We start from the raw sequence: 8,480 nt of genomic DNA, 5'->3' as shown, positions 1-8,480 counted from the left end.
GTCTTCCATGGCTGCCGGCCAAGAGAGGAAGAAGAAGAGAAAAATCTGATTTTTCTTCTTAAGTCACCCTATTTATAGAAAAATCCTAAAAGTGCCCCGAAAGGGCTCGCGCGGGTTCAGAAAAGTGAAATTTGAGCAAACGCACTCAAACGGCAAAACTCCATGAACAAAAAAGATTCAAAATGAGAAAATATGAACAACGGAAGAAACGGCGTTAAAAGTTGAGTCCCGAGTAGAGAGATATGCCCCAAACAAGTTCGGCAGCAAACGGGTCCAAAAACCTTGAAACTGGAGAAAAATGATCAGAAGAAAATTCTATGAGTACACGACTCAACGAAATGTGAAAATGAATCCCGTACGAGGATCTAGGCTCAAAATAAGGTATTTTGTAATAACTTTCGTTAATTGCACAATGGCCCATACAAAAAGGGTTAACTACAAAACTGCCACAGAATGAAAATATCTTCCAAAAGATATTTTCTTAGATACCCCTGAAATAAACTATCTTCAAAAGATATTTATGAAAAACACCCCAAGAGAAGAAAAAGATTCTAAAGAACTATGCATCCATGCCCCTATGGACTCCGGGAGCAACCAGAGTACTTTTATGCAAAAGTAAAGATATGTATTTCATGGAAACCACTTAGGATGAAGATATGTGAAGTCAAAAACCAACTCCGAACACAAAGAGTGAGGTTTTGCCAACAAAATGACAAATGAGGAAAAGACAAAATAGGGAAAAGGATGAAAAAGTGAATAGTGTCAAAAAATGTGAAAATGACTCGGTTCTCAAAGGAAGTTGTCAATTCAAAGGAAAGAGTCTCAGAAACCATTTCCGAGCACTCGAGACGACACTAAGCGATGAGAAACTGAACTCAAAAAAGAAATTTCAATGAAAAAAAATTCATCCTTAAAATTCTGAGGAAAAGAGAAAGGAAGGAAATGACCGGGTCATTACAGGGTGAGTAAACAAGTTACTCGTAGTGAATGAACATGTATAGACCTAACTTTTTATAAGTTTGTATAAATTAATACTTATGGTTCATTCCACCTAACATCTAAATCAAAAGTGAGACCCAAGGAGTATCCTAAGTTACCTTAAAACATTTCTACCATAAATCACATTTTTATGCAATTAAACAGTATAGAAGCATACAATACAACACAACAAGATATAGATTATCAAGGTTATCAACTTGAAGCCTAAAATATGAAAAGAACTAAAGTGGATCATGCCACCTAACGTCTATGTTCCAAATGAATCTGTAGGATCATTCCCAAGCTACATTTGAACATTATAGCATAAATGTACTTAATAACATTGAAATTGCAATGATTCATTAAAAATCACAATGCATAAATGTACTTAACAACATTAAAACTGCGATAATTCATTAAAAATCATAATGCATAAATGTACTTAACAACATTAAATCGTCAATAACCAAAATCACAAGTCATAATTAAACATTAGTTGTCAACTTGAAATTGAACGCGAAATCAAATAGTGGAAGACTTGGATATCAAATCTCAGAGTAAAACCAAGACCTAAACTGTTATTCCGGGCACTCACCCGCTGGAAATACCACCCTAGTGCGCACTATAAATTGGGGAACCTCATACCTCCCGCACTAGAGTCAAACTCTGACCATGTCAAAGTAATAATGTCCCAAGCGACTCCAAAATCAATAAATAAGTTCACAACTTATACGCAATTAAATAATGCACGAAACCACATTTCATACACAAGTAGGTTAAAATCATATAATCCATGCCTTAGGGTTTTAATTCTTAAATGTCATATATAATGTCAAGTCTTCACTATGATATAATGTATAATACAATATCATATACTTAACAATTTAAATCATGCCTCCATGGTAACTTTAAACACTAATTCTACGACATTGTAACAAGAAGTTTGCATGGATAATACTATCAATAATTTGCAAAAATCTCATATTACTACTACATAGTAACAAATTAACAATTTAACTCCTAATAATGCATAATAAGCATTCTATATTCATAATACTATGAAATCATAAGAATTTAGTAATCTACTAAATTAAATAACTTTTTTACATAAGTTATATCTACTCAAATATTTGATTACATCAAAAGAACCATTAAATAGATTTTAATTTAATTCATTTAATTAAAATCTTTAGATTTCAAAACTTATCCGAACATTCTCAATTTAATAAATGTTAATAAACATATCAAGGCCTAATTTAATAGTATGCCACAATTTAATTCCAGTACACATACAACCATGTGAATTAAATCTTATATAAGAAAATAATTAAATTAATTTCTAGATTATGAACAAAAGCATGCATACAAGTTGTATAAGCATCAATAGCATGCAAGACAATAAAAATATAAACCTATAACATCCCATACCTCCATTTGAGATGAAATCTTAAATCCCCACTGAAAGAAAAGTGCTTTGAATCTGACGACACTCCTAGGTTATGTCAGGGACAACGAGGGAAGCAACTTTAACCTTTGAGGCACCATGAAAATCCAATCACAGACTCGAAATCTGAACTCAAAAATGGTCAAAAATAGATTCTAATAAGGGGAAAAGGTGCGCCTCGCCAAGGCCTACGATAAACACTAGGGCACTACGGCATTTACCACGAGGGAAGAGGCCGAAAAAAGAAGAAGAAGGGTGGCAGCCCAAGGCAGCTATGGATAGCCGGCCAATGAGGGAGGAAGAAGATGAAAAATCTGACTTTTCATTTACTAACTCCTTATTTATAGAAAAACCTTAAAAGTGTCCCGAACGGGTCTCGCCGGGTCTGAAAAAGTGAAATTTGCGCAGACGCACTCAAACGGTAAAACACTGTGAATGAAAAAGAACCAAAATGAGATATAATGAATAACGAAAGAAATGACATTAAAAACTGAGTCCCGACTAGAAAGATATGCCCCGAACAAGTTCGGCGGCAACCGTGGTAAAAAACCCTAAAACTGGGAAAAATGACCAGAAGACAATTCTAAGAGTACGTGACTCGATGAAAAGTGAAAATGAATCCCGTACGAGAATCTAGGCTCAAAATGAGACATTTTGCAATAACTTTCATTAATTGCACAATGGCCCCTACAAAAAAGGTTAACTGCAAAACTAAACCAGAATGAAAATATCTTCCAAAAGATATTTTCTTAAAAACCCTTGAAATAAATATCTTCAAAAGATATTTATGAAAAATACCCCAAGAAACATAAATGTTTCTGAAGAATCCTTTCATCCACACCCTTGTGGGAAAAGAAAACAACTGGCGAGCTTTTCTCCAAAAGTAAAGCTACGCGTTTTGAGGAAATCAACTGGAATGAAAACTCGTGAAGTCAAAACTTAACTCCAAACACAAAAAGTGAGGTTGTGCCAACAAAGTGACAAACAGAAAAAAAAGATGAAAAGTGAATAGTGTTGAAAAAATGAAAATATGGAAATGATGCTGTAATGACCTGGTCATTTTCCTTCCTTTCCTTTTTCTCAAATTTTACGGATAAATTTTTTCCGTTTAATTTCTTTTTCGAGCTCTATTTCTCATCACTGGGTGTCGTCTCAAGTACTTGGAAATGGTTTCCAAGACTCTTTCGTTTGAATTGACAACTTCCTTTAAGGACCGAGTCATTTCCACATCTTCATTTTTTTTGACACTATTCACTTTTCGTCCTTTTCCCTATTTTGTCTTTTCCCCGCTGGTCACTTTTTTGGCACAGCCTCATTTTTCATGCTCGGAGTTGGTTTTTGACTTCACGTATCTTCATTCTATGTGGTTTCCACGAAATACATATCTTTACTTTTATAGAAAAGTACTTTGGTTGCTCCCGGTGTCCATAGGGGCATGAATGCATAGTTCTTCAGAATTTTTTCCTTTTCTTGATGTGTTTTTCATTAATATCTTTTGAAGATATTTTATTTCAGGGGTTTTTAAGAAAATATTTTCTGAAGATATTTTCATTTTGGGTCGTTAGTGCAGTTATCCCTTTTTGTAGGGGCCATTTGATGAGCACTGAAAAGTGCATAATTAAACCCCTTAAGCTTAGGTATTCTCAGACCTTTATCTATCTTACTTTCCCGTTTTAGACTAATTTCATGTTATTGCCCTTTTTAGGTACTTATCCCAAAAATAAGTTAATTCAGCCAAATAAGAGCTTAAAAGAAGCAATGCCAAGCTGAATGGAAGAAAAGAGCAAAGTGGAAGCAAAATGAAGCAAAGTGTGGAAATCAGCATGTTCGATCGATCTCAATATTCCTTCGATCGATCAGAGCAACATCGATCTGGACACTTCAAGATGGATCCAAGCAATTGGCCTTATCCAAAAGATCTGAGCATGTTCGATCGATCCAACCATTCTTTGATCGATCGAAAATATTCGATCTTATCCACACCTACCACCCCACCAACCACTCTTGTCTCTTTTCCAAAATATCTTAGAGATTTGTCTTCATTCAAAAAGGCGCTGCCAAGGATGGATCGATCTCTGCAGCATTCGATGGATCTCACCTCAGTTCAATCGATCTCAACATAGTTCGATCGATCGAACCTTCTCAAGTGCGAATTAACTCAAATTCCAGCTCATTAAAAGTTGTCTCATGGTGCAATTATTGCGAGGACCCTAGTGCACGAATCCAGACCATTGGGTGTGACACTTAAGCCTCCTATATAAGGATTATGAGTCATTTTTACATAGAGCTTTTTGGGAAGATCTTCAATACACACATACTTAGAAACATTCTTAGAGAGAAAGAAAGGAGAGGAGGAGAGGCTAGAGACATATCCTTAGAAGTTCTTCCATTCTTCTAGGTTTTCATCAAGAAGGAGGTCATTCCTATTATGGAGATAGCCCTTGAGGGTTGGATGACTACTTCAATGAGTGGCTAAACATCTTCTTGGGGCTAGAGTTAGCCCTAAGCATGCCTTTTAGACTCTAATGCTTTGTATTTTGAGGGGATTTGTGTTGTAATCTTGTCTTGACACTTATTTTATATATGAATCTTGTTTATTCAATGACTTGTGTGGTTTAATACTTCCAATTGATCATTTCATTCTATCCATATGTCTATGTAGGCTAGAATAGATGTTAATGTGTTAATCTCTAGTTTTTGTGTTATTGATGCATATCTATATGTGTTGATGCTATGGATCTAGAGATTGTCAAGGCATAGTACTTAATAGAATACTATTGTGGTTTATTTGATGGTTCATACTCATGTCTTGATGGATTGTGCCCCTCCCTTAGTTTCTTTAGTTTAATTTTCATGCCTTTAGCTTAGTTGTAGTGTAGTTGCCTTAGTTGTTAGATGGGAGGACAATCCATGCTTGTTGTTTGATGTTCCATGCTTATGAATGCAAGTAGTATTATTCTCTAACCATGTGATGTGTTTGGATTGTGAGCTTAAAGGAAGGATTAATGGCTTAGTTTGATGTATTGTGCTATTCACTAAGTTGTTTAGATAATATATGCTTAGTTGGTCATCCATGCTTGTTGAAACAATCAATCACACACTCTCAAATTGCAACATACGTTTCCCCTCATTAATTATACATTGAATGTCTAGAATAGTGATGTTTAGTGGTGACCTCTAGACCCCAAGACCTCACTCTCTTGTTTTCTCTAAATTTCATTTAAATTGCTTATCTTACATTGAACTTGTTTAGTTTAGTTTGGTTTGTAGTCTAATCAACCAAACACACCATCTTTTGATCACTTGACCTACTAACCCTATACATTGTTTCCATTGCAAGCATACCTATAATCCCTTGGGACGATCCTTACTCACCCTAGCTATATTTTTAGTTAGAGGTAGTAGTAGCTTTTATAAATTTAAAACTTGGCCACATTGCACACTCATACTCTTTTGCACATTTTTAGACGTTGGTGCTTGACGACCACCAAGTTTTTGGCGCCGTTGCCAGGGATTTGAATTGGCAATGCAGTGTTTTGGAAACAAATAGGAATTAGTACTCTTTTGATTGTGCTTTTACTTTATTTTCTCTTTTGTTACTTATTGTGTTTGTTCTTGATTGGCTAGATGCATTGAGCTAAGAGAGTCAAGCAAAGGGAATCAAAGAGCAAAGGAAGCTATGAAGCCAAATGAAGCTAAGCAAAAGCACAAAAATGAGCTAAACCCTAAAATTTGCAAAGCATAGCAAGGCTTGAAACTTGAAAGGTTAATTGAAGTTGCTTAAGGACCTTTTATGAGATCTTTCTAACTCAAGCTCTAGTTAAATCGTCGGCCAGCGTGGTGGCAAGTTTTTCATTTCATAGATAAATCGTGAGCCCGCGTAGAGGCAATTTACTTTTACTTTGCATATTGTTCAAACATGGGAGTATGGGATCAATGTATGTGGAGAATGTTTGTTAATTGATTTGTTGTGGGGGTGAAGTGATTGTTATTTACTTGTTATTTGTTTTGCTAGTGCATGCATGGTCGTAGGTCGTTAAATCCTACTCTTGTCCCTCCTAATTTGCATCTTGAATCGGTTGTTCATAATCCTAAGGGAAGAGGTAGTTCCCATCACTCCATTTTACCAATGGAGGAATTGAATGACGACCATGTGAAGGACCTTGGTCACATAGACCAACAAGGCATCCTCCACCCTAATGTGCATCATAAAAATATTCAAGTACCATTAGGCATGCCTAGACCATTCATTCCAACACAATAATAAGGCCAAATTCCATTGGGAATGCCTCGGCCAATTTTTGCTCCATAATCTCCTATTATGCAAGGCAATCAAGGTGTTCGAGTGGCACCGTCGATTGTGAATCCTCCCATTGCTTTAAGAGATCATTATGTGCCTAATGAATATAAGGCACCTACTTGCATTCAATTGCCCCCATTTAGAGCACATCATTATGAGATTAAACCACAAACCATTTAAATGCTTCCCCACTATCATGGACTTCCAAGTGAAGAACCTTATAAGCATTTGGATGAGTTTCTTGAAGTGTGTTCCACCGTGAAATACACGGACATACCAGAAGAAGTGTCAAGACTCAAACTTTTTCCTTTTACCCTTAAAGATAAGGCAAAATATTGGTTCAACAATCTTAGACCTTTTTCGATAACTTCTTGAGCAGAAATACAACAAGAGTTCTTAAAGAAGTACTATCCGGTTTCAAAGACCAATGCTATGAGAACTTCCATTCATGAATTTTCTCAAGGGGATGAGGAAATGTTTTATGAGGCATGAGAAAGATTTAATGATTTGCTTAGGAAGTGCCCACATCATGATATACCTAAGTGGCAACTAGTTCAATATTTCTTTGAAAGTTTACCGGATAGTCACAAGGGTATGGTTGATGTATATATAGGTGGGTCTTACCTTGATAAGCATAAGGATGATTTATGGCAATTGTATGAAAGTATGAGTGAGAATTCAATGCATAGATCTTTGTCCTCTAAAAATGGTAGAAATCTAGGTGGAAGGAAGAATGTCGGCTTATATCAAGTTGACAATTCAAATGACATAGCCGTCGAGATGAAATCTTTATCTCAAAGGTTTGATCAATTTTTGATTAACCAAACTTCGGTGAATCAAATGTCTTCCTCCCCTAACCATTCTTATTGTGCATCTAATGAATCTTGCATGACTTGTTCAAGTGTTTTACATTCTACTTCCAATTGTCCCCATGGACATGTGCCAATTGGAAACCATGAGCAAGTCAATGCCATATTTGTCAATCAAGGGAATAATCCCTATTACACTCATTACAATTCAAGTTGGAGGAACCATCCAAACTTCTCTTGGAAAAGCTAAGGGGAAGGCTTAAACCCTCCCCAAGGTGGTTTTCAAAACAAGTATGTTCCACCTCCAATGCAAAGCCAAGGTTCCCAAGGTTTTAGATCTTCTTTTCAATCATCACATGGAAATCAATTCTCTAATTCTCATTTCCCTAACCAATCATCGTATTCCCAAGGAAACTAGGAGTCCCGTTTTTGAGGAGAAAATGTTGACCGCTCTAGGTACTTTAGAGGCGAACACTCAATTGCTTCATTCCCATTCCCAATCTATTGCTAAGCTAGAAACCCAAGTCGGACAAATAGCTAGTACTTTGAATGCTAAAGAGAAAGGGAAGATGCCTTTGAATGCACCACTAAAGCAACAATGTGTTGTGGAGACTCATTCCTCATCGGAAGGTCACACAATCGAATATGTCAATGTAATGACAACCTTGAGAACTGGGAGAATTGTGGACAACCAAGTGAGTATGTCCAATGAAGAGAGTGAACCGGTGCAACCAAAAGTTGACACCCGTCCCGTTTTACATCCTATTCCTCCTTCATTGCATGTGCATGACCCCTTTGTTGAAAAAGTAATGGAAAATGATTTGAACAAAGTTTTGAAAGATGATTTGAAAAATTCTTGTGACAGTTTGAAAAATTCTTGTGTTGAAGATTCTTCAAAGTAAAATTTTAAAAAAGCTTTAGAGCCTAAAGCTCTATATCCGGATGCCTT

The 8,480-nt window shown here is 36.1% G+C and overlaps 1 pseudogene; it reads right to left on the bottom strand.

Annotated features, from left to right (window-relative positions):
* Positions 1-7,160: 7,160 nt before the first annotated feature.
* LOC132267925 (small nucleolar RNA R71) lies at positions 7,161-7,258 on the bottom strand (annotated as a pseudogene).
* Positions 7,259-8,480: the final 1,222 nt, after the last annotated feature.

Source organism: Cornus florida, unplaced genomic scaffold (genome assembly GCF_030987335.1).
Source record: "Cornus florida cultivar Cherokee Brave unplaced genomic scaffold, ASM3098733v1 CherokeeBrave_3.0.0_Hap2_Chr07, whole genome shotgun sequence".
Lineage (NCBI taxonomy): Eukaryota > Viridiplantae > Streptophyta > Magnoliopsida > Cornales > Cornaceae > Cornus > Cornus florida.
This window is presented reverse-complemented; position numbering and strand designations above follow the sequence as displayed.